Below are 27,110 nucleotides of genomic sequence, written 5' to 3'. Positions count from 1 at the left end.
ACCCTCGCATACGCTGTTTGTGTGCCACGAGTGGCTATGGCTGCGGGAGGGGGCTGAGGAAACTGTCGGGGAGAGGGTCACTGTGGATAGCACGAGAAGACCCGTTGGGGGGCAAAATGAAGGGTAAATGCGAAGACGAGATGAGAAAATGGAGACAAAATAGATAATAGAAATGACATCCCACCACCTTGAAGTTGCTCACGGCGGTTCTAGGGTGGTCGGGTTCGTAAGAAGAGGATGGGTTTTTTGTAGGTATACTGTAAAGGGCAGCATGCAATTTAATTGTAATATTAGGTTGGAGGATGTTGAGGGGAGTCCCAAAAAAATAGCTGGTGCAGTGGTAAAGGCGACAGGGCGGCCCACCTACTGTTGCCATAGTCGCGGGTTCAAATCCTGCTGGGACATGGTCGTAAATTTATGTTTGTGATTGTTGATTAATACTTGTGATTGTCCTAGGCAAGAGTGTAAAATATAAGAAAGAAAATGATCTCAGTCACTCCAGTAACCAAGCTGGGCAAGACCGGATGTCTTCTGGGATGATTTCAGGATCTCAGTCAAAATATTGTTCTGCCATGGCCCGGTAATTTCACACTGCCCATTGTGATCCAGTTAATACTCTTAATCCCAAGCTATAGGACCAGTAGGTAAAACGATACACATTTATTAATAGTAAAATAATTTTATTAATACTACATGTGTTGGTCGCTTGTTGAGTCATTAAATTTTACTGCGAAGTAGGCAGCTGATACTCATTTTTAACCATTTTCGATTTGGATGAACTTGATCGGACAACACTGAAGAAAAGAATAACAAATGGTGGAATTGTGAACAAATGTTAGATACGCTACACGACTTTGAGGCATTTCGAATTTTACATTGTGAAATAACGGTCTACAAAATACCAAGAAATATAATCTCAGATGTTGAATCCGTGCGGGGTTTCAGACGTGTCGTCATCGACTGCCCAAGCCTCGTTTATAGGTAAACACGGCACAATAAACAACCTTAATTTGGTAACCCTGACGTGATCGAAATAATTATCGGATCAACAAGACCAACATGATCCACATGATCGACAGGTACATGGAAGAATAGCACGATGCATCCATCAATCTCCTATAGTCGACGTTTTCTCATGAGATTCGCGCGATGGACCAAGACGACAGAAGCCCATCATGCGTAACATCAGAGCATGACCACCTTTGCACCACGAAATGGGACACCTAAGGAACGCCCCAAGATGAACTACGTCCCGCCACTCTGTTGATAGCAGCAGGTCCAGAAAATCTCATGGTTAAGGTAGAATCTCCATCTCATAAGCAGTCCTTGGGCGATTGATTGCATGATTGCGCTTAGAGGGGAGTAATGTAGCGACCGTTACGACCCTTTAGGCCACCCCTATCACATCTACGTTGATTTCAAAGGTTGGCAACGCTAGTGGTTTTCTCTACCTTTTGTGACAGTAGAACTTCCATAGCGCTTCCGTACTTCCATAACCTGACCTAATTTCCTGTCCATCCTCCCGTCGACTACATATGGATATAACAAATGAAATAAACAAGTTTTTTTTTCAACTAGTGTTTTGTATTCCCGTACGAATTCCTTCCACAACAGTAGGAGTGTTCCAACAAACAATCGTATCGACAGCCACACATTCCGACCAATAAGACGAAAATTCCTACAGATGTATTGGTAATGGACAACCTATTTATTCATTAGAATAAGGATTTTAAAAATGGCAGTGATTTAACAAAAGTTTCCGAATGCGAGATGCTATTATATTTCATGTTTATTTTTAATTTCACCCTAGTAAATGAAAATTGGTTGTTCAGGTCGACCACCTGTATTTTGTAATTTATTGTGTAAGTAGGTGTTTATTTTTGTTTACGTATTTATTAATTTAATAAGTTTAATTGTTCTTAATACATTAATTTTTAAATCGATATTGTGCTAAGTTATTCAATGTAATATGTAATAAAAATATCCGAAAACTTACTTGTGAGAACTTGTTCATTACGTTCTTCTATGTCTATTTGATTATTGAAATTTACAGTATTAGTTTTAGTTTAAATTTTATGGACTGAAATTACACTCCTTTCTATAATTTATTAAAACATAACTAGTAAACAGTTTTTAAGTACTGTTTTGCGATCCTTTCTTTTGACCCGTGTTTATTATCACAACCAATACAATGGGTACCTTTAGAAATATAAATTTGCATATAAAACAGCGATGGCGAGAAATTCCGCGCAAATTGCCGCCCGCATCAGACCAGCCGAGTGTACGGGAATGACTTTGTTGCTTTGTTTTAAGAAGCGACGTTTCACGGGCCCGTTGATTAATTGGTTTTACTTTGTTGAAAAGTGTGCTTGATCGATGCACAAAACGGTTTCCGCGGAATAGTTTCATTTTCCTTGTCGTCCCCGTCAACTGAACTTCTTATATTTATCACTTTATTTTATTAAAGGCATCACTGGGGCGAAGTTTAGGCCCAACTTCTGCTAATGGTTTTTATCGCGAAGTGTTGCTTTTATTTTGAGGGGCTTTAAGTTTGAACCCCGTCAGCTTTGAAAGTTGGAGGCGGCTGTTTTGCGATTCTAATTGAAATACATCTATAGAAATTTATCTGCAGTTTTAATAAATAAAGATTTGTAAAAGAAAAAAAAAACAGTTCAATAAGTCTTCGATGTTTTGGAAATTGAAATAAGGAAACAACCCTATAAGGTATTTGCACGTATTTTGAACGACGATATCTATTGTTGAAAGTATCCTAAACTTTAAAAAATGTATTAAGTATTAATGAGTTGCACATAATTCATGGTACATAGATGCCACATCATTCATTATTTTGTTGTTTGATCAGATAAAATCTGTCGCCGAAGACCGTCAAAGCCTTTTAGATACTTATGGTGATGTTAACTAAAAGAGAAATACTGATACTTGGACCTGCTTTTTCGCACTGGCAATGTCGGTAGCAAAGAACAGCTTACAGGACAAACATTGGAAGACAATAAATTCAAACAGCTTAGTACTGAAGAATTTGAGCTGTTTCTAGAAGTTGGTATGCGATGTAAAATATCCGAAAAAAGAAGATAGCTACCACATGAAACGCCATTTCAAACTTTCTCAACGTCATCGTTTCATTATTTAGCAAACAAAAATGTAAAAGTTTTGTGTAAGCGATATTAAACGCCTTAATCGATTTCACAGACGCATACCACATAATCCCGAAAGAAGAATTCGGTTTCCGTGCTAAACATTCATGCCTTCATCAAGCTACCTCCGTCGCAGCAACTATTCACCATGCAATGACAAAAGGTCAACAAACAGGAGCCATATTCTTAGATGTCTCCAAAGCTTTCGACCAAGTACGGCACCACGGTCTAATATTTAAAGCTAAACAACTAGGTCTACCGAATGACCTAATATCCCTGATAGATTCATACTTGGATGGTAGGTCCTTTCAAGTAAGGATCAGTGACGTAGTCACTTCTCGTAAACAAATCTTCGCAGTAGTCCCGCAAGGCGCTCCGTTAACCTCAGTCCTATTCAACCTTTATATGGCTGATTTCACGCTATACAAACTATCTCACATAACATTTTATGCAGATGATACCGCTTTCTTCACAACCGGATATTGTCCGACGGAATACGCAATCGACCCCAAGTACAACTGAACCAAGCGATAGCGTGGTACAAACTCTGGCGGCTTCAGAATAGCCCGAGCAAAACTCAGGCTGTTCTGTTCAACCGCAAGAAGGAGTTTCGCGCCTATCGCCTGCAAATCGATAAAGTCCCTATCCCTTGGCTTCAGAAAGGCTCATACATATGTCTCAAGTTCGACCGCAGATTCCAATCGTCTGACCAAATCCAGCACGCTATTTGTAAAGGAAATGGCATGTCCAGCCTATTATTTCCTCTACTCTGCAGAAAAAACAAACTACTCCAAGTGTTCCAATCCAAAAAGTCCGTGCGTTACTCAGAGTCCCATGGTTTATGAGGAACGTCAATACACACCTCGAATCAGGCATCCGGTTTGTGTAAAATTTCGTAAATACGCTCAGTGTGAGGTACTCCATAGGAATCTTAGAACACGATAACACCTTAATCAAATCCTTACCCGTCCACAAACCCCGGTAGTAAACAAACTACGACAGTACCAGTCGTAACCCAGGGTCTCTATCGCTCGCAAAACAATCATATCCCGAACCGGAAACGACATCAGCCGAAGACCATTTGGTTCTAGCTGGCTATTCTTGTAAACGAACAAAAAAACCGAATGAAAGTATTACTGCAGATTTCTGGTGGCGTTAATTGCCTGCCTGCCTTTTTTCCAAATGCTGAGGAGGTAGAAACATTGTTGAGTTTTGCGTATCTGTCATTCCAATATAATAATTTCGACAAGGCATCAGCATGTTGCAAGAAAGATGGTAACAAATGTAAGTATTATACAAAATTTTCTCAATAAATGCCTAATTTAAAGTGCGAAATAATCAGAGTCTATGCAGACATCTAATATACCTACATTCCCGACTATTTAAAGTGTCTTTATAAACTTTAAAATATTATTTTGAATCGTTACTAAAGAATAATATTGAATCTACCTCGGATTTCAAATTGATTGATTTTATTTCGACAAAATAATAAATCTAGTGCAACTTAATAATACCTTGAAACATAACAATAAGACTGTAAATATCTTAATTCAACAAATATGTGTTCCTACATTTTAAATATATTTAGTAATATATTTAATAAAACCACGTTAGTAAAAAGAATTTAGGCTTTGGCGAGTTTCAGTGAAAATACGCTGTTAATTTAAACACCTTACCGTTATAATTTGATTTATTTAAGTGATGAGACCACTTCAAATAAAAAAGGTTGTTTAACATCTCTCTTTTCGCTATCTAGTAATTGTGTCTTAGTAATAATAACCCATTCCAAGATCTAAAACACCAAATTAAACATAGATTGATCGATGTACTTCCACATGTACACTTTAAATATAATCTATACAAAATAACAATAAACTCACATCATCAAGATGTTTAATGAGTTGCTTATCGCAATTTCAATTTTTTTTAAAGGCAGGTCATATTTTGCATCTCATTTTATTTGAGTTAAAAAGAGATACAATGCTGTCTGGCACGTTGGAACACGTAACCGAATCAGCCTGCAAAAGCCGTTCGGTTGTCAAATGACTGCAGAATTCTTTAAAATATTAGTGATCGCAATTACAGATACTGGCAAACGTTATTTTGGCGCTTTACTTATTTTGATTCATCTCAAATCGCCGTTTATTATTATTCTGATTGAAAATACCGAAGCCATTAGATAGTCAGAACCAGAAACAGATTACGTCTCTAATTAGTTATTTCAAACAGGAACGAGATAATATAAGTATAAGATACTGTTAAGTATCGATACTGTTAACTTACTGTCCTAAGTTGCTGCGGTTTTTATTGCAAATATTTTTAGTTGCAGCTACACCGAGTAGCAGTAAATACTAATATATCTCAAAAGATGAAAAAATTGCAAGGTTCGATAGCAAAGAACGGCCTGTAGGATAAAAAGTATTCGAAGAAAATAAATTGTTTGTTAGGCTCATTAGACAAATACCGAGTTCAAATTGTCAAACACATTCCAGACATTAGCAATTGACGAATTAACTGTTTCCGGACGTCTACAGACTAAAATATGTGAAAATGGCAACCACATGTAGAGATTGAAAATGCTATTTCGAACTTTTCAACATCGCTGTTTCATTACTTGAGAGATAAAAAGGAAAAGCTTTTTGCGACATATTGTGAGGATAATCCCACGCCCAGGAAGTCATGATCTACATGGTTATAAAGTCTTGTTGTGCATATACTGCGTTCGTCAAGGTATAATATATTACAAGCTGCTAAAATCAAATGAAATTGTTGCTATATTAATGGCATTAATCGGACAATATGTCGTTCAGTACCTATTTTTCCAAGCATGATCAGTAATTGTGAATAATAGACGCAAATACATCTCCTTGCGTGACAATGCTCGACAATACGTTGCAAAATTTGTCAAGGATATAGTGTTTCACCTCAAATAGGAACCACTTCAAAAATTTTCGAAGTGCTGAATAAGTAAGAAAATGGATGGATTATTCGATATCTGCCGTCCCAGTTTCATTATTTCAACACATCATCACTATGTTACACAAAGACTAACAAACAATGAAGAAAAATATGGAAAACTTTTTAGTTAATGCATATTGTTTCAAAGTTTCTCTATCAATGTTTGTTTAGAGCAAAAATTCATCAGAGTATATACAAACATCTTATATATCTTACGTATCGACAGTCGTGATTTTTGCCAGTATTATCAACTTTCAAAATATTTTTGAATATTTATTGTTCAATAGTTATCAATAAAGGGTACTCAAATTATCTCTCTTTTTATTAATTTATTATTTCACGAAAATTATTTCATTTTACTTCGGCTATCGACCCAGCAGATTTAAGTATCTGAGTAAGTACGCTGTTCTCGAGTAATTTTAACACTTCAACATTCTCATTTTACCTTGTTTTTCCGCAAACCTCGCAACTATTCCTATTGCTTTACTGGTCATACCTTCGGATCATTATGGATGTCTTCTAATCAATAGTTCCATATAGGATGTTATAGAATGTCTTCAATAGTTCAGACATAATGATTTTAAATGTCTTTGTGAGAAGCTACAGTTGCACACTGTAGATTCACATTGGTTAACAACAAACAGCTGAGATTGCGTTCCAAGCTGTCATCAAATTTGCTTAGCCACATACAGAGTTCTACTCGTCTGCTTCGGACATGCTCTTTTCACTTGTGCCTGGTATCGAATGTCATGCATAAAGATTTTACTGTGTTCAAATACGGAATTATTCAGGAGGGAACTATCACTGGCAGGTAATTTGCTTTTTTGTGTACGTCGTATACTAAGTAAAGTATGTTTCTTCATTTAACCTTATCGAAGGTTTTGACTACATCTAGAAATATATTATAGCTAAACAATTTTCTCTATTTTTTCAGCTTTTTTAAATCAGATAAGAAGATGTATTTAATGAATTGATATATTGCATAACAACATCAGGAAATATGTGCAGAGAACTCGAATTAAATAGCTATGGAAAGCTAAATAGAATTTTAGATTACTTATTTTAACCCTAAAAACAAATTTACTAAAAGCTTTAATCGTTAGTTTAAGTAAGAAGATTCGACAGAATATTGTATAGAGAAGGTTCAGACCTAATTCATAGTAAATCAGTTCAGAACTTGATATATCATATTAATCGTATCAAAAAAAGTAGTTTCGCGTTAAAATGTTTACTATTAGATGAGTTTAGTTTATTATTGCGATGTATATAATATATATTTATTGAATATACTATGTTGGTCCCAGTACTTATTTTCCTAACACCACATTTTCAGAGAAACATGACTTATAGTAACTGTCATAACAAACTCTAGTCAATAGTATTCCAAACTGTCCTTTTTATCCTCAAGAGTAATTGTCATTTACAGAACCTGTTAAATGTCTGTTAATGCTAAGGACTTTCTAAGATGTCCCGTGTTTTTGAACCTTTTGATGTCTTTGGAGAAATACTACAAAGAAGTTTTTCTTGCCCCAGAAAATGTAGATTTACAAACTTTAACGACCCTGGCTGATTTAATATACGGCTTTCATCAATAATAATTACTTGTCTTAATAATTCTTAATGTATCGCAATGCTGGATTGTAAAAATTAGATAAAGGTTAAGACATGCCCTTAGAGAAATAATATCTAGCCCCAAAAAACACATGTCTTCTGAAAAGAAATAATGTATTACACACCCATATACTTTAGGATATTTATTCACTTTAGGATCGTCCATCCCTATATTATTTTCAAAATATTGCATGTCTCTATAAAAGAATTCATCAAATTCCTCGCCAAATAATTTTGTCGTATGTTCAGATCCATCTATGCATTGCAAGTCAAAATCACTAATATTGAAAGGCGTAAACCACTTTTGACGCTTTTTAAAATCTTCTCAGGTATCTGTATCAAACAATTTTTTCTTAAATAGTAGATTCAAGCAGCCACGATAAAATATTTAATAACGACAATAAATTTGTTAATTAGAAATGATTCTCGTGTACACCAAAAGTGACCATTCCCTTTTCTTGTTTAGTTATTAATATGTTTTATTCACGTCAAAACATTTATATAATGTGTTGCATTATTAAAAACAACATAGGTTTGATCGTAGTTGTGCTAAGAGCGCATTAAGGATAATATAATGTACCAAATTTGATTCGTAAATATTTGTTCATTAAGCACCAATATCTAAATAAATATAAATAGTAAACTAACATGGAGCATGTAAATTAATTACGTCAAACAACTATAGACCGCAACCGTACTGTATTTACTCTACTCGTTAATCCTTATTAGCGGTAGTCTACCAGCAAACACATAATTATTGGTTATGTCTAGAGGAACTAAAAAATAAAACTAGAAATTTTGAAAATAGAATAATACTGAATACTTATTTTAAAAATGACTAAAGGACTAAAGATACAAAATTAAAAAATATATATTTAAGAATCTTCTATTACAACTTAATATGGGCTTCAAGCTGCCCTAGTTAGCATTAAACCTGACGATTGACAATTGACCAACAAGAAAGACAAGAAAAGAAAAAGCCTCGTAAAATAAAATACTGCTGCCTAATTCCCATAAACCTCAACAGCTGCACTATCAATCTAACAACAATGAATATTTAACAAAATCTAATATTGTACAACTAGCAAAGCAATTAACATTTTCAAATATTTCTTCTTGACAAATTAGTTTCTTTTGTTACACGTTTAGAATGAATTATGTCGGATATAAGGAAAAAATTCCTAACTGCAAATGTTGTAGCCTTGCAAATTAGTCGATTATTTAAAGGAAATACTTCTTCTTGAATTATACAACAAGCTAAAATTTATATTTCCTTTGTTATCTCTTAGGTTAAGCACCGTCCTTGCAAATTTTCTGACTCGAATACATGAATAACATTTAATTTCGATACGTAAAACTAAACAAAGGATTGTTTAAAAAGCTATTCAATAATTTTTCAATATATTTTTCTCATAACATTCCCATTTTTAGATATATAGTTGTAGGCATTTGATTATGTCAAAAGAAAAGAATTAGTTAGAAAGAGCCAAACTATAATGATGAGGTAAGGATTATCGATCTTAGATCAGACCAAAAATTATACATACGAGATTAAACATGCTTTTTTTTGCTCCAAATGATGAAGCGCAATCACAGTGCAAATTACTGAAATACAGGTACAATGGATAGATAATGATTCAGAGACTGGATATGCATTATAATTAAATAACAACCAGAAAAACTCAAAAAAATGTAGGTATTGTTTGTCAGGCATAAAAAAAATGGCGCCATAAACAAACAATCCAGTTATACAAATGAATTGAAAAAATCAAATTCCTTTGTGGTGACAATTCAAAGAAACCAATCAAAATCTCGAAAAGGTGGTTTCATTGATGGAACCACGCAAAACAATTCTGTGGTTTCGCCTGTTTAAGCTAATCCTCTAGATGTTACTGTATGCCTAGGAACTCTTAATTTTGTAAAAGCGAATTATTTTTTAATATAGTTTTTTTTAAATTCATCTCTAAAAAAACGAATAAAAAAGAAACACTTGTGGTTCGAGGAGTTGGAAATCCCAGAATCGATCGTTAGTAAATTTACGTTAATGGTAAAACATCGAATATATTTTAAGGGCAATTTGATATTTTATTGATGCGTTTATGTTTCTGGGAAAACTAATATAACGGTAAAGAAACAAAAAGAGCGAGGTTCTCTGCTTTTCTTGATTGGGATCTGCCACCCTTGCAGACACCGAGCACCAAAAAACAATTACCATAATTGGCAACATGTTTAGCCCACTCCTCGAACTGCAGTTGCCAAATGTGATAAGATAACATATCCAAAGGTTTTTCGAACTCTATGAAAGTTAATTTATGGTGCCGCTACCGTCAGAGTAACTACGTTTTTCAATTGTGTCGATAATAGAATGTTTTATGCTGCACGAGTTCTTCAAAATGGTGAGTTTGTCACAAACTATTCCGGTTTTCTTTTTATTTTAATTCTATTCATTTAATTATTTATTTATCAATTCACTTATCTATTCAGTTATCTAATCATGTATCTATTCAGTTATCTATTAATTAATTTATTCAGTTATCTGTTCATTTATCTATTCATTTATCTAGTCATTTATCTATTCATTTGTCTATTCATTTATCTATTCATTTATCTATTCATTTATCTATTCATTTATCTATCTATTTATTTATTTATTTATCTATTAATTTATCTATTCATTTATCTATTCATTTATCTATTCATTTATCTATTCAGTTATCTATTTAATTATATGTTCAGTTATTAATTTATTCTGAACACTCTCCGCTATTTATTTATTTAGTTATTATAACTCATAATCACTATAAATCAAAGATAATAGTTTTATGGTTGCAACCTTAAATATAATTTGAAGCTATTTTATAAACCAGAGACTAATGCCGTAGTGGCTAAAGTTTCTGATGTATAGTTATGATCTATAGATAATTTTACGCATACATAAACGCCACCGAAAGTGGTTTCTAATGGCTCTTGATGGCAGCATATCTAGCGTGTGGCTTTTAGCTTTCTCCCTTGTGTGCAATGCACGTCCACCATAGTTGGCGCTCGAGAAGTGAGTGCAATAGTAACACTACTGTTCATTTATTAATTTGTTTATTTATTTTAAAAATTCAGCTTAATCCTTGCGAGACCTATTAACCTTAGTGACAGTAGATCTCGCGCTTTATCCCTTGACCTCATTGCACTACATGATTGTTAGTGTTAGGATATAATCTGGTACGTCGCGTGCTCTCCCTTCGTACCTTGTGCACATGTCATACTTCATCCAAGCACAGTTTATCATTGCTATCAGATATCGCTATTGTCTTTTATCATTAATTCTCTAATGACACGTTTAGGCATTATTATCACTATCGACATTGAAAACTCAACAGACCGACGTATAAATTTAATTACCAGTCAATTGGTCTTAATTATCAGTATCACCACCGTTGTTAATCAACCTATCCGATAATTCATTTAATAATTATACGTCTGATTTAACGTTCTTTATATCTTCATCTTATTCTCGAAAATTGGTTGCTCATGTACTTTTTTTTATCTAATTTCAGAACTGTCGCCCGACTATTTCCACAATCGACGTTTTCCTGTTTACTTTAAATTTAATCGATTTATTGTTGTTTGTAAGTACTCTATATGATGTTTGTTCTTATTGTGTATATATTTTTTTGTAAGTAAAATAAATAAATGTCATGTAAAAATAATTTATATTTTTTACTTACGCCCACATAGTAAAATTTGTTGTACAATTTTTATAAAAAAGCCAAAAAATTTGTTATACCTAAAACAACATCAAAATACTATTATTGAAAGATGGAGAAGGGATAACCTACAAGATTAAAAAAAGGACCTTTAAATTATAGTATTGAAATTGTTGTAAACCCTATAAATATAATAGAAATGATATCAAATATTATTTCTTTATACGAAACTAGTGTTTTTCATAATTTCAGACTTTTGTTGTTCTATAATATTGTGTTCATATGTATATTTTTTCAAGCATTTCATTTAACAAATCAATCATTAAAGAAATAGACATAAAACTAGCTAGCTTAATTAGAAAATATTAACAATTCATAACTGAAAAAAAAATAAATACGTAAGTTTCGACTTAACATATTGGTAACGGAACGAGCTCAAAGACAATAGTGAATCGATTATTTCTGACAGGGTATTAAAACATTATCTCCTTAAGCTTTGTCGGATCAGCATTCCTTCATATCATAATGGGTTGTCACTAACGTTGCGCAGTTATGAGGGAGTTGATTAGGGTACGTAAAAAAAACTCAGTAACCTTTTATTATTTAATGTTTTTATTTAGGTGCGGTATTTCAACCTTGCACTTCGCATACTTTTTGAGTGACTGTCTTGAACAGATAAATGTTTGAGAGTGTGCTAGATTTGACGGTTGAAATGAGAACGATTTATCTTCATCCGTTTGGTTAAGATTGATTTATCTTTAGAGGACATGCAAAATCAGCATGTTATATGTCATTCGATTGTCAGTTCTTTCTCGGTATTGATCAAAATATTAATATATTTCGGTTTATGGAGTGACATAAAACTATTTTTTTGCGTTAATATCGTCTTCAATAGTTCTTAATCTCAATGGGTTTAAACATTACAATGAAGGTGGTAATAATATCTGTATAAATAAAAATGAATCCTTGACATATACCCATGTACATTACTTTAGAAACATTACAGAAAATCGGTTATTTTTTGTTGTTCTATTCGCTATTGTCAGGACAGTGTTTGTACAAAGAGTAAATAAAAAATTTTTAAAAACTTTTTTGAAAAAAAAAATTAAATCTCACAATATAAAGAGAATGACACAAAAAACAATACATTATATTAATTACAAACGAACGACATTAACAGATTTTCGTTTTTCAAATTGATTTAAATCAAAATAAGGGCGAATATCTACAACTAAATTAATATATTCGGTAAGGGTTAAAAAAACGAGAATGAGATTTAAAAGTACAATAGGAATAAAGAATTAAAACAAGTTAATTCAAAATCTTATCAAATTCAGTGAAGATCATGGGGTGCATGCTAGAAGATATACCTTATAGAATCATCATGAAGTATACGGAGAAGTTGTTAGAAAACAGAGTCAAAGTTTTCCTGTACTACATAGAAAAGGTGTCCTCTACAGAAATGATGAAATTCCAAATATAGAAAATTGATTGAACTTGTAACGACCGCTACGACTCTTTAGGCCATCACCTATTCACCTACATCAAGTTCAAAGGTTGGCAACGCTGGTGGATTGGTACCATGTGTTACCCAGCTATCGCCTTGTAACAGTACCACTTCGACGGCGCTACCGTACTTCCTTTACCTAACCTAATATCCTGTCCATTCTTCCGTCGACCGCATGTATCATTCAATATAGAAATAAATAACTTTAAATTCAACCAGTGGTTCCAGTCCTTCAAAAAATAGTAGTGGGTATTCGGACCGACCAGACGAATATTCCTAGAACCTATATTTATTTTTATGATTATAATAAGACCAACATTCAGAATTGTGCTTTGCTGTAGTGGCTGTCCAGCTCCTATTATTTATTCGTACCCCGAACCCTTAGTTAGTTTCCTTATCCATCAGAATCTGCCATCAGAACAATTTCTTTGTACTAGTGGTAAATATAATTAATGTTTCAAATAACGCCTCTCTAAACAAAAGAAGCAAGTACTTTAAATTCCAAATATCGAATCCAGGATTAATGCTTTATATATGTATTGTACGGCTAAATAGGCTTTAGTTATATTGCACTCAATTAGTGGATTCTCATTAGGAACCTTTAGAATGAAATCTTTTCCTGTGATCAGCGAAGCGGACAGGTAACAGCTACTACAGTTTAGTCAAGTTATCAAGATGTATAATGCATGTTCTGCTGTTTTTAAATCGTTTAATAACAGACAATATTTTCCTTCTCAGTTTATTCTAATTGTTATCTGTAATCTTTAAACTATTCGAAAAATTATACATTAAGTGACCCGAAATAATCGCAGAGGAGAGAAATATTATTCCAGATCATTAATTTGGATTTCATAATAAACAGGGAACAATAGAATCAATACCAAATTAGTCAAGCAAAATAACAAAAATTTAAACGATAAAAAATATTTCTCCGCTGAATTTCTCGATATTTCTCAGGCATTCGACAAGATTTCAAGGCATATTATACTGAAAAAGCTTTTGCTCCATACGAACTTTCAACTGCTGAAATTGTACCTCACAGACACATATTTTATTGTCAAACAGGGTGACGAAGGCCCTGACCTATACCCAATATATTCGGGTATTCGGCAGGTCAGGGTTCTTGGTCCATTGTTATATCTATTATATACAGCTGACCTACCTACCTCAAGAAACAATGTTGTTGCAACATATGCTGACGATACAGCAGTTTTATCATTTCACGAGGATCCAATATCAGCCACAAGACACCTCTACGTTCATCTTAACGGAGTCGAATAGTGGTTGAAAACGTCGCGTATCAAAGCAAATGAGACAAAATCTACCCATGTGACATTCACCCTTTATAGGACATGTCCCTCAGCAAAATTAAATAATCATGAACATCCGTAAGCAGACAACGTTATATATCTGGGAATGCAATTCGATCGACGTTTGACATGGAGAAAACATATAGTGACAAAACGCAAACAGATTGGGGTTAAACTAAACCAAATGTACAGGCTGATAGGGCGTAAATCTAAATTATTATTAGAAAACAAGGTTTTGCTCTATAATTCAATACTTAAGCCCATTTGGGCATATGGTATTGAACTGTGGGCAAATCTAACATAGATATCCTCTAGAGCTTCCAGAATAAAGTGTTGCGAGTCATCGTCGAACAAACTGATTCAGCGCGATATCCCCATAGAACCTATAACGAGTGTGATTCGGATTGTTAGTACGAAGTACTCTGAAAAACTATTAGTGCATCCCAATACACTCGCCAAACAGTTAAATGTGCGCTATGCCAGTGAAATGCGTAGGCTCAAACTCACACTACCATACGAACTGTTAAATAGACACAAAGTGAGATTTAATAATCTCTACAATAAGCTAGAATAGTTTTTAGAATAAGTTAGGATAGACTTTAAAATAAGTTAGAATAGTATCTAGAATAAGATATAGATTATAAGTTGTACAGTAGATCACTTACTGAAGTGATCTTCTACATGTCAGTAAGTGAAATAATATAATAATACTTGTTGCCCATGGGCAGATCGTTGACGTTCTAGTAGATTAATAAAAAACATATTCTAGTTAAAAAGAGATACAATGCTGTTTGACATGTTCGAATATATAACACAGCCTACAAAAGTCAAGATAATAAGAGATCATAAACCAGCTTTGGCGGCAAAGGTTTGGATAAATAATAAACTGCATTTTTAATTTTCTGTATGATTTGAACAATATTATAAAGAGATATATAAAATCAGAAAATATTATGATTTATAGATTAAAGTAGAGTGTGGCTGATGCACTTCTGATATTTCACTTAAAAATATAGAGCCGACTATAGATGAACACATAATGCTGATATACTTAATAAATTAGCAGGTTAAAATGTTCTACCTTAATAAACTGCCTTATATTTTCTACAGTCCTTACGGAATTTTGAATGTCTAATGATGAATATTACAATGAGCTTTATCTATTATCTTTAGTTATCGAAAAGGACGTTGAAAATTTTATAGAGTACAGATACTATGTTAGTAAAGCGGCAGATTATTGCTAATGTTAGCATACTCAGGTTTTATCCGCTCAATTCCCATTTTTATGAATGGTAATACATTATAATATATCAACTTGTTACTAAGTTGTTAGGGATACGTTTACATTTATTTGAATTATTGTTATTAATAAACGGTATAACAACTCTATATCTGCGGTGATTTGACAACGTTAGATAATATATCATATGTATATCCGGCATGGTTAAATATGTTTTATAATTAGTTATAATCAACGCCCAGTAGGGTACTAATTATTTTAGAACAAAACATATTTGTTCATTACCATATTTGTACCATTACGATTGCATAATTATCGTCCGTTTGACAAATATTAATGGTAGTGAAACTTAATCCGGTCGGTCTTATAAGTTCATATTTTTAATTATTATTAATAGCTTTTTGTTTTTTCTTTAATTATTATTTAATCAAATTGGAATTTTAGCTTTAAAATTATATTGTATAAAAAAGTTTTTATTTATGAGATTATTATATAATCATTATAGAGTTTGGGGATACAAAAAACAAAAGAAACAGATACAATTTTTTTTCTTAGGATATATTCTTGATTATTAGTATATAGAATAGGATACGATAGGATGATAGGAAGAAACAGATAATCAAGAATATAAAGTAGGTAGAGGTTGTATTGGCAATCGTTTCGCAGTTACGGAAAACATTCTTTGGCTTAGTTGCATGGAGTGATAGATTTGCCTAAACCTATAGATTATAGATTTGCCCTATAGATTATTGGTAATGTTGGATTACTAATTGGTTTGACGTTCTAGTGCAACTTCATGTTTCCATATACGTCTAGATAAGATTTATAATTAACTGATAAACCCATATCTTTGATTTTTAGGTCAAGTTGAGAATATGAAAAGTCACAACATAATTCTCTTCAACGGTGATACACTGATTATAGCGACCCTCCAAATTTTCGATACTATATTTGTAGTCCGATTTGTCCTCTGCTTCAAAATAGGCCTCAGTTTGGCCGATCATCCTTCATTCGGAACATTTCTTACCAGTGAACATTCTTTTCGAGATCCGAGAACACGAATTAATCGCTGGGAGCTAGATCTGGAGAATACGGTGGATGAGGAGCAGCACTTTCTTTTTTCCAATGCGGCCGTTTTTCGGCGATTTCCTCCTTCAAACGGTTCAATAACGTTACGTAATAGTTGCTGTTGATGGTCCTTCCTATCTCAAGGTAGTCAATGAAAATTATTCCATGCGCATCCCAAATTACAGACGCCATAACCTTGCCAGCCGACTGTTGCGTTTTCATACGCTTTGGAGCGTATAAAAACGATTATGGATAAAAAACCATTAAAAATGGTATGATCTCGTAAAACTATGATTTAATTTTTTTGTAGAGGAAACCAATTAATGAGTCTGCGTTATCGGAATGTGCTATAACTGTAAAAGAAAAAGGCGACATATTTAAAAATTCCATCCTAACATAGAATGACAAAATTCACGAATAACAAAAATCGTCTGCCCCCTTTATTTAGAGGTTATTTAGGATTAGATGTCTAGTAAATAGGAAACAACTAACAAAAATTGTTTGTTCTTGAGGACTGATAGTGCATATGTTGTAGTGCATTTATTATCAAAGCACTAACAGTATATTGCAGTCAAACGTGCTAACACTTGTTGATTATAAAAACTAAATGAAAATTTAATTAAATGCCATTTTAATAGGGTTAGTTAGTGTTACTTATCGAGATAGTTATGTTAATATGTTTTGACATACAGACATTTATTATTTAAATAATTTTTTTTATATCAAATACATTTCTGATATTATAATGTGAGGTAATGTGAAAACAAGTTTTAATATCCTTACCAGTTGTGAGAGAAATATCATTAACTTTATAAATTGTGAAGGAATTTCGACAATAGAGCTATCACTAGTGGTAAAAAATATCTTATTTTGATAATAAAAATAGCATATTTCTAAAAATGTATATATCGATATATCGAAATATCAATCACCTATTATCTAACGTGAAGTATCATAACATTGAAGTTTGGCCTTAATACTCAACAACCGACATCAGTTTTAATATTTACCTTATAACGTTGAGAACTAGCCAATAAATCCTTATCGGAAACTCATTCCATAACGAATGGCAAACCCGAATATTATTCAAATACCTTAGCGAAGCTGAAATTGCTCTAATTGTCAAATGCCTATCAGAACTCAAAATAGAGTGTGCTTATTAAATACGGTTCGGGTATAATATCCTTGTTGATATGATTTAAGTCGGCATTCGGAGTTAGAATAATTTAGTGCTACGGGATACACTAATAAATAAACACTTCTTATCATATATAAATCATACAGCGTCAAAATTTCAATGGTGTTCTTACCGTTATCTGTTCATTTATATATCATGATAGTTGAATAATTTTAACTGCGCCAATAAAATGGATTAGGGAAAAGTTATTAAAGGTTCTTCGTAATTTTCAGCTCAACATATTTAGTCAGATACATATCAAATCCTAATCTATAATATATAGTGGAAACAATGAAACAGCCAGATCCACATCATCAAAATATATAACGTCAGCACGTCACAATGTTGCCGCATCAACTTTGGTTTTTGATTTATATTTGTCGGTTTATAACCGTTAATTATTATCACTGATATTTTACAGGAATTTTAGAAATTTTGCAATCATTTGACAATATGACCGACCAGTAGCCAACACTATCATATATTACTTCACAAATAATTTCGGATTTTGAGAATGCACACTATATTGCATAAAATAAACTATAAAAAGGAATAAACTCTATTGTCTCCCTTTTCTGATGGCGGTACGGTGCTTTCGAGTGAATCTATACAGTGGATCAAGTAATAACAACACAAAAAACTAGAATATTTAGATTTTGTAGTACAATAATAATTCCATAATAATAATAATTAAATTGTGTTATTGGTGTTCTAACATACATTGGTTTTTAAACATGGAGGAACAAGGGTAAGGGCAGAATGTAATTTTTAAAAGTTATAGACCAAACAGCATCAATTTTATTTATAATAGGAATGTTAACTGTTAAATTTATAGAAAATTATTTTCAACGACATCAAAGCAGACGACATCAAAAATAGCAGCAGATTTCAAAACAATAAGAGAGAAGAAAGTTATTCTTGTTATTTTGGAAGTAATCAATTCATTAAAGGGGCTTATTGATCGAGAATAGTAGCAAAAATTGCAGAGATTTTTGTGCAAATGTCGTTGGTTTGTTATATTATGGCACTGGTGACATTTTCGGTTGGTTTAACGATCTTGTCTGGATTTGATTCAAACGATGTAAATACTTATTTATGGTAATATTTATGGATTCTTGGAGTTCACGTTAATTACTAAAATATGTAAATTAATTTAAGTATTGTGTTTTATAAAAATAGAAAGGCTGAACATATAGTAATTATATTTTTATTATTTCATTAATTTTTTAAATAAAATGTGTTGTTTCAAAAATTGTCCAATATTTATTTCCCTCCTTATATCATAGTTCCAGTATTAAAAACAAATGTTTGTTAAATTTACATATATTAATCTATGAAAAATAATTTATATATAACATGGGAGTAAGTAAATGAAGCTGTATATACACATGTACCAAACTCGAATTATTATCTGTTCCATAAATAAATGGAGCACAATATGCGCATGCACCAAATTATTTGTTAAATATTGTATCCTAATTTTAATTTTCAAAAGGTCTGAAAGATAATATGAAGTCAACTATGCCGGATTGCTGCTTCTTTTTAATTATGGGATTTGTTGCCTTTGCAGATACCCAGCAACATAAATTACTACCGTAAATGGTAATATTATTGACACTTTTGCGTGGATGATTATTGCCAGATTTGATATCTAAACATGTCCAAGAATGACGCGACGCTCAATGCCAGTACCCTTTTTTATTCTGTTGATTGTACTATGTTTTGTGCTGCCCAACCTGAATTTCATCAAATGATGAAGTTGTTTATGGAGTCATCCAGTTTTCTCTTTATGATTTCATCGTATTCAATTTAATATTATATTTATTTAGCTATTTATCCATTTGTCTTTATCTATTTTACTTTGCGGTTTTGAAATCGGCCGACTATGAATCTCAAATCGAAATCGTTTATAAGATTGAAGTAATGCTTCAGAAAGTTCAACAAAAAAGTGGCTCATAAGAAAAACGTAAGATGAAAATACAACAATACTTTCCAATAACTAAATGTAGAAAAGTAAATATTGTTTGGCAGAAACACAATATAATACTTCATTGTTTTTCCCACATTTAGGAGCAAATATCAGTCAGGGCTACTAATAAAAGTTTACAAAAGGCAAATTAGGCCTACAGGGGACACCAACCAACAACTTTTTTAAATATAAAATTTTATTGTTTATTATTATTTTTAAATTTATTTAATTTATTTGAAAATTATAATTAGAAACATTCTAAACTACCTTAACATATTTCACAGCCACGCTTTGTTATTTTAAGTAAATCTTATATTTACAAAAGCTGTTGGTTGGTGTCCCCTGTAGGCCTAATTTGCCTTTAGTAAATTTAAAAAATTAAATAAAAAACCAACAGTTTAGCAACAACACATGAGCAGCTCTTTCTCGTTCCTTTAACTGTCGTCTCTTCAGTAGGGGAAAGCTGAGGCAGTCCGGCTTAAGATGAGACGACTGGAGAGGACCAAGCATTGTTTGATTATAGATTTAGTAGAGTCGCTGAAATTTCATGTAATAATAAAAAGAATTCTGCTTTCTTAGATGTGGAGTTTTTAGCCACATGGAAAATAAAATGCTTATACACCGCACCTTATACCTAAAAGTTGTGGGAAGGCGCAGGATACCTAATGGTAATCGCGTTCCAAAGACATAGAGAAAAGGAGTTACTCTGAGATTTAAGATACAAAATAGAGCCCACATTAAGTAGATAAACAGCTTGGGAGTGAATTAGCAAAAATATTAGCATGTGTACCACAGTTAAATAGAAATCTAATTTCAGTAGAAAAGGTACAAGGTATTCATGGACCCTTTCTCATGGACTAACCATCAACGGTTTAGCCAATATAGCAAATTAAGCAGCTAAAGGATAGACAAATTACATCTAAAGATTAATGGAATTATTATTAATTATTAGGATATTAAAACAATTGTTTGTAGGCAGTAATAGTAGAAGAAATTGCAATAGGACGGGTAAAATTATTTATAAGAGTTTAAAGTTATGTTTTAAAAGCTAATTTAATGTTAATATATGTTTTACATAATACATGAAGATATATGCTGTCCAATGAAGACTGTTGATAAGACTGGAGATAAATGATGCACTTTAATTTTATTAACTAACTTATCCGTATGCCCAATTGTAAATTTATTAAACCATAAGTACTTAACTAAGTAGTGATTCGTTATAGTCCCGAGCGAATTAAGTGAAATAGGAGTGGTGAGTATGTAGATAAATGCTTTGAAGGCATAAAAACACAGTATATATTGAGGTATTTCCCAGAATTCAATATAATTGGAGAAGAAAAAAGCAATTTGGTAGACCAGGTGCAAGTTAATCAACGCATATTCAGAGAAGAGCATTATATACAGATGTGTATGTTATCTATTATCTCAATAGTGCCCAATAATAACATTAAAAAGGCTAGAATGGGAAAATAAAGAATAAGTATAATATTTTACAAGCATTGTGACAGTTACATGCAGACAAGTTTAGGATCTTTGAAACTTTTTATAATAAAATATGTAACGCCTTGGATCAACAATGGTTTTTGCTTTTAAAAATTGAAAGATAAATAGTAACTCGTGTTACCGAAAATATGCTAAAAATATGATAAATGAAAAGATATAAACTGAATCCGAAAAATTATCACAATAAAAAGTAAGAACTTAAAATTCTCGCAGGCCTGGTCATAGTTCGCTTAAATAAATAAATATTTAAACACTAGTCTCTATGCGATGAATTTATTTCTGGATTTAACCGGGAAAATCCATTCAGAAATCTCGAGCGGATTTAGAACCGACTACAGCAAAATGGCCTATTCATAAGAGCAATACTAAATTTTATACATTTTGCGTGTATTTTGAATAAGTTGATTTGAATTTGAACATCATCTCCTTTTAAGGGGAAGTCTTTTTTACAAGTCTAAACGAATAAATGTATATATTACCATATAGTTAATATAATTATTAATGAACCTATTTAAATATATTACCTGTTTTATGTTAGGAATGTCAAAACGTTAGTTACAAAGTTTTCATTGAGTGAGTATGTCTCTAAAGCTAGTCTAACTTTTAGAAAATTTTTATATATAGTTTATATGTAGTTTTTACACTGTTATTATCCAGGCCATTATATATTATATAACAAAAACGTTGCCTCGTTTTGAGAGAAGATTTGCTTTTAAGAATGAGAGCATAGAGCTAAAACGTTTAGATTTCGTACCAGAACTAGTTCAGAAAGGTGACATGCAAAATTAAATCAATATCTAATTGCTGAAGGAACAAATAGCCTTATAGAAAACTTGAAAGATACAAATATGTCGGTTCAGATTGGCCTCAAGTTACACACACGTCAGATGTCTTTTCCTTCTGTGTAGATAAATCCTTATTCTATATTAGCTGTGAAATTCAAACACTGAAATATTTTTAGGAACATATTGTTAGTGATTTAAAATTAACGACCAGCTTTTCACCAAAGCCTTGTTTAAACAAACGCCTTTTGGAGCTATTTCAGTCTATGATGTATAAAGACATTTCAAAAGATGCAATTTGGGCAATTTAATGGGTTAAAAAATAAGTTTTTTATATAAAGTATACTAGAGAAATTAACTTTCAGTAGTGTACTTCACACAGAGTTCTAAATTTTTACTTCTTATATTTGAGAATTTATTACAGATCCCAAAATTCTTCCCGGACTGAAGAAGAATTAGCAAAGTAATTGTATCATGTGAAGTATAGAGAACTGACAAAACTTTTAGCAGCCTAGAAAATGCGGAAAACTTTGGAGAGGCAATTGTAGGGTGTTAAGTTGTAACTGGTTACTACAAATATTTGTAATCAGAATTCATTCAGTATAATTAAATTATTCTATATTAATTTTATTAGGTGGTCTACTATTGGTAACTTGGGTATATTGCGAATACCAAAGTTCGTTTTTAAAGGAAAACAAAACGCATTAGAAGTTAAGATAATGGGAATAAGCTATTGAATTCTACAATAAATAATGTAGGGTTGTTTTTAAGCCCAAGGCGTAAAGTAAAATTATATTCAATAAAATAATATAAAATAATCAAATATCTCAAATATATAAAACACACTAAAACAAATGATATAATAACTACTTACTCAATAGATGGTAAAATAAATAATGCAAATAAGCGTGCGAGATCTTGATGTTGGAGTTGGTCGGGTAATAATTCTGCAAACATAATAAAACGTACATGAGCAACCAATTTTCAATGATAGATTGCAATTAAAATACAATTTACATATTACGTAGATATATGCTTCTATTGTCAAGTAATTAAAATATAACGGTACTGGCAGTCGAAGTACTAGCAGTTATAATAATACCGATAATAATGGCATGTATAAATAAATTTATCGGCAAATACCGGTAATGAATTGTACCGATGATCTCAAATAAAGATGAAGATAATTCTAGATAATTAAATGATTAAGGATGGTTAACAATAATTTTAGTCCATAGTAGTCCATAATTCATAGAGAGTCATTTTAAAACAGACAATAACGGTAACCGATTGCAATGATAAACTATGCAAGGATGAAGTATGACATGTGCACACAGCTTATGTCCTAATCCTAACACTAATGACGTGCAAGAGATTAAGAGAAGTAACGCGTGGAATATGCTGCCACTATAGTTAATGGGCATCGCTAGGACTAAGCTAAATTCTCAAAATAAATAAATAGTTTAACAGTACTGTTGCTGGTACATTCACTTCTCCAGCTTCAGGTATAACGGACGTGCAATGCGTACAAGGGAGAAAGCTAAAAGCCACACGCTAAATACGCTGCCACCAAGAGCCAGCAGAAACCACTTTCGATGGCGTTTTTGTATGCTTCAGATTATCCGTAGATCATAACTATACATCAAAAATGTTGGCCACTATGGCATTAGCCTCTGGTTTATAAAATAGCCACAATTTATATTTATAGTTGCAACCATAAAATTATTATATTTGTTTTGCCATAATCTAAGAATTATGGGGAATATACGACGAATCCAAGAAATAATAACATTGAGTAAACTAAAATGTATAATGATGGATGGATAAATAAATGAATAAGTAGGGCATAATGAATGGAGAATAATAAGTATAAAATAATAAATAGAAAGTGAACAATAACAAATGGAAAATAATAAATAGAATAAGATAAATGAACGCTAATACATATAAAATTATAATTAGAACATCAAAAATTGAGATTTAATAAATAATAAATGATAAATAAAAAGAGGAAACTGGAATACTTTGTGAATAAACTCACAATTTGATGAAACTGAGCTTGGACGGCATAAAACACAATAAAATAAACTGGACGATAAGAACGTAGTGACTCTGGCTGTCGCTTTTTTAGAAATGGTCTTTTATGAAGTTCCTATTCCGCCTAGTTCCTTTACATTAAGGTTCAAACCTTTAAAAAAAAACACTTGAAAGTGTTTAGCAAGCACTTTTGTCAATTCAGTCGTTCCAATCCATGTCACCACTCATTTCCGTTAATTTTCTTGTAAATTAAATGTGTCTATTTGAAACCCTACACGTTTCATAATATATAGATGCATTCCATTTTATTAAAATTCCAGTTTTTCAACTTCTCAATTTTTATATTCTAACTGTCCCTTCGCAAGTTAACTGTTAAGTCTTAAAATCCCTTTCAATTCAACGAGGGGAAACTTGAAATTTCCAACAGTTTTTAAAGTCTTTTCGCAGCTTATCAAAATATTTCAGGGAGCCCACGACGTATTTTAACTGAATTATCCGAAAATCGGAACGAGAAAAAGGGAAAATAGGGGAAAAGAAGAATACATTGTTTTTGTCAAGTGGAATCAAATAGGAGCTAAACTTATGCGAATTTATGTCCCCCAAGATGCTGATTTGTAAAATTAACAGGCGGTCTTTTTAATGACAAAGATCAATGATATTTACGACTCATTTTGGCTATTAATTTTGGAATTTTATAATATTCAAAGGGACATTCAAAGGACTCATTTTGCCCTAGTGGAATTAATATCAGAATTGCGTAAGATACTTTTCGCCGAAACAACAACGTTATAGTTATTTTGTTATTTTATTAATTATATATTTCCATTGGTGAGCTAACGCCTTGGCCGCCAGATGCAAACATAAACATCCAGGACAGCCCTCCTACTGTTGCGATAGCCGCGGGTTCGAATTCGGCTGGGGCATGGTCGTAAATGTATGTTTCTGATTGTTTAAAATTTGTGAATATTCTAGGCAAGAGTGTAAAATCCGACAAGGAAAATTATCCCAGTCACGCCGGTAACCAGGCTGGGTAAGACCGAATGTCTTCTGGGATGATTTCTAAAATTGGTCACTCGCCAGTCAGTTAATGTTGAGGATCGTGGTTCGGAGCCCACGTTAAACTGTAGGTCCAGTCCAGATAAACCCATAGTTGGTAAAAGGAGACTTTAAAATATATAAAAAAAAAACAATTCCACACACTATAGATTTCTGTGTCACAAAAAATTTTGATACTAAAATCTCAATCGCTAATTTAAATATTATCAACAAAACTAAACGACCTTCTCTGCATAATATGAAAACTAACAGGATATCGTTTAGAGAACAACTGAATAGTTTAATATCATTACATTTTCCCCTCAAAAATGAGATACAACAGCAGCGAAGGAACTAAAAGATCTAATTAATAGTGAACAAAACCAAGGAATACAAGAATATTTAGAAGACCTAACGCCAACTGAGGCAACGGAACATTCTTTCTCGAAAATAACAAAAAAATGGCCCCAATAAGATAACCAACCCTTTACCTGCATACCTATCTGCATAGTGATAATAGAAAGAAGTCAGAAGACTCCTTCTCCTTTCGTCCTATAAGTCTGTTGCCTGTGACATCAAATTTTTCGTGAAACTATACATCAAGAGGCTTAAAGTGATCACAGAAGAAAGAAATATTATTCAAGAGCATTCATTTGGTATCAGTAACAAACACAAAAGAATAGAGCAAGTTCAAAGATCGGTCAATTAAATAAATAAAAATATTAACGAAAAAAATTATTGATCGACTGCATTCTTCGATGTATCCAATCTAATGATAAGGTTGAATTTAAGTGGACTTCAAGTTATAATTAAAAATATTATGCCTCATCCCAAGATTGACGTTTAAATTAGGAGAAACATGTACTAAAAAACGCAAAAAAGCTTGGATTTAAACTGAACGAGATATATTGGCTCAAATTATCTCTTGATAATAAGATATTGCTGTATTAGTCAATTCTTAAGGCACTATCGACGTATGCTTTTGAACATTGACAAAAACGTCCATAATAGGTTCAAAGATGCGTCGTCTCATTTAGCAGACCCAGTCAAAGAAGCGTTGAAATCACTTGGATTAGAGAGCTTTATATCAGCTGCCGTACTCTCCAGACCTGAATTCATCGGACCACAACCTTTATCTTCTAACTACCTTTTCATATCGATGGGGAACAGCTCGATGAATGGTTCATCTCAAGGGAAAACTGTTCTTTTGGAGTAAAATCCATAATTTGTCTGATAGATGGTCCAAATTTGTATAATAAAAGGGCCAATAATTTGAACAATTAAATATTAACTATCCATTGTAAATAGCGTTTTCTCTAGCGAAGAAGCCTCCCTCCTTCCCTATCGATACGAAAGGACTCACGTAATCATATTGATAGGGTTTCAGAGATGTAAAACATATTCAATTTGCTGTCAATCGTTAGATATGTCGATACAGATACCAGAGAGTATAAAATTAAAAGGCTAAATTATTACTAAAATTAAAGAGACAGATTAAAATCGGTGAAATTTTTTTAATTATTTTTGGTATATATCCATTTGAGAAAAAGAAACTTTAAAAAAGCTATATAATATTAAGCTAATGAAGAACGAAGGAAATTAAGTACATAATACATTTTACAGTCAAGGGGCTAGTGACTATAACGAAGAATAAGAAATATGAGAATATTAAGGCAGTTACTCTGATATGGTAGGCAAGAAGATATTCTTGGGTTGCTTTCAATAAAGCGACGAAAAAGAATATCGTTCTACATCATGATAATGCTTGGATCCGTGAAAAAATTGTATTAAACAGTTATCATTACCTCCCATGGCGTCAATATAGTTTTAATAAGCATTCCTGAAGTTTCCCCTGCCAAACACCACGATACTCTTGTCATATTTCTCTCGTTCTTTGACTTATATCACATATAGCTCGATTCCGATTCCTTTCAGAAGCTATTTACAAATTTCTAATTGTTTATTTAATTTTTCATGTGGATTAAAATTTTTTATATAATATCAAGTATTATACACAGCCTTGAAACTATCTTATGATCGATATTTGGTTTTATAGC

The 27,110-nt window shown here is 32.4% G+C and overlaps 1 protein-coding gene across 4 annotated transcripts in view; it reads right to left on the bottom strand.

Moving 5' to 3' along the window:
• LOC143204879 (uncharacterized) overlaps positions 1 to 27,110 on the bottom strand; it is a 383,076-nt gene that overhangs the window by 296,771 nt on the left and 59,195 nt on the right. The window contains exon 3 of one of the 4 annotated variants that reach the window (XM_076417791.1): positions 22,856 to 22,928. The exons of 2 other annotated variants lie outside the window; for them this stretch is intronic. The gene's annotated coding sequence lies outside the window, so the exon portion shown is untranslated. Of the gene's footprint in view, positions 1 to 22,855; positions 22,930 to 27,110 lie in introns of those variants that run through there. One more of the 4 variants, XM_076417794.1, reaches the window with a different exon arrangement.

This window comes from Rhynchophorus ferrugineus, unplaced genomic scaffold (genome assembly GCF_030347505.1).
Source record: "Rhynchophorus ferrugineus isolate W39M unplaced genomic scaffold, kcgeb_rfMv2 rfM11, whole genome shotgun sequence".
Taxonomy (NCBI): domain Eukaryota; kingdom Metazoa; phylum Arthropoda; class Insecta; order Coleoptera; family Curculionidae; genus Rhynchophorus; species Rhynchophorus ferrugineus.
This window is presented reverse-complemented; position numbering and strand designations above follow the sequence as displayed.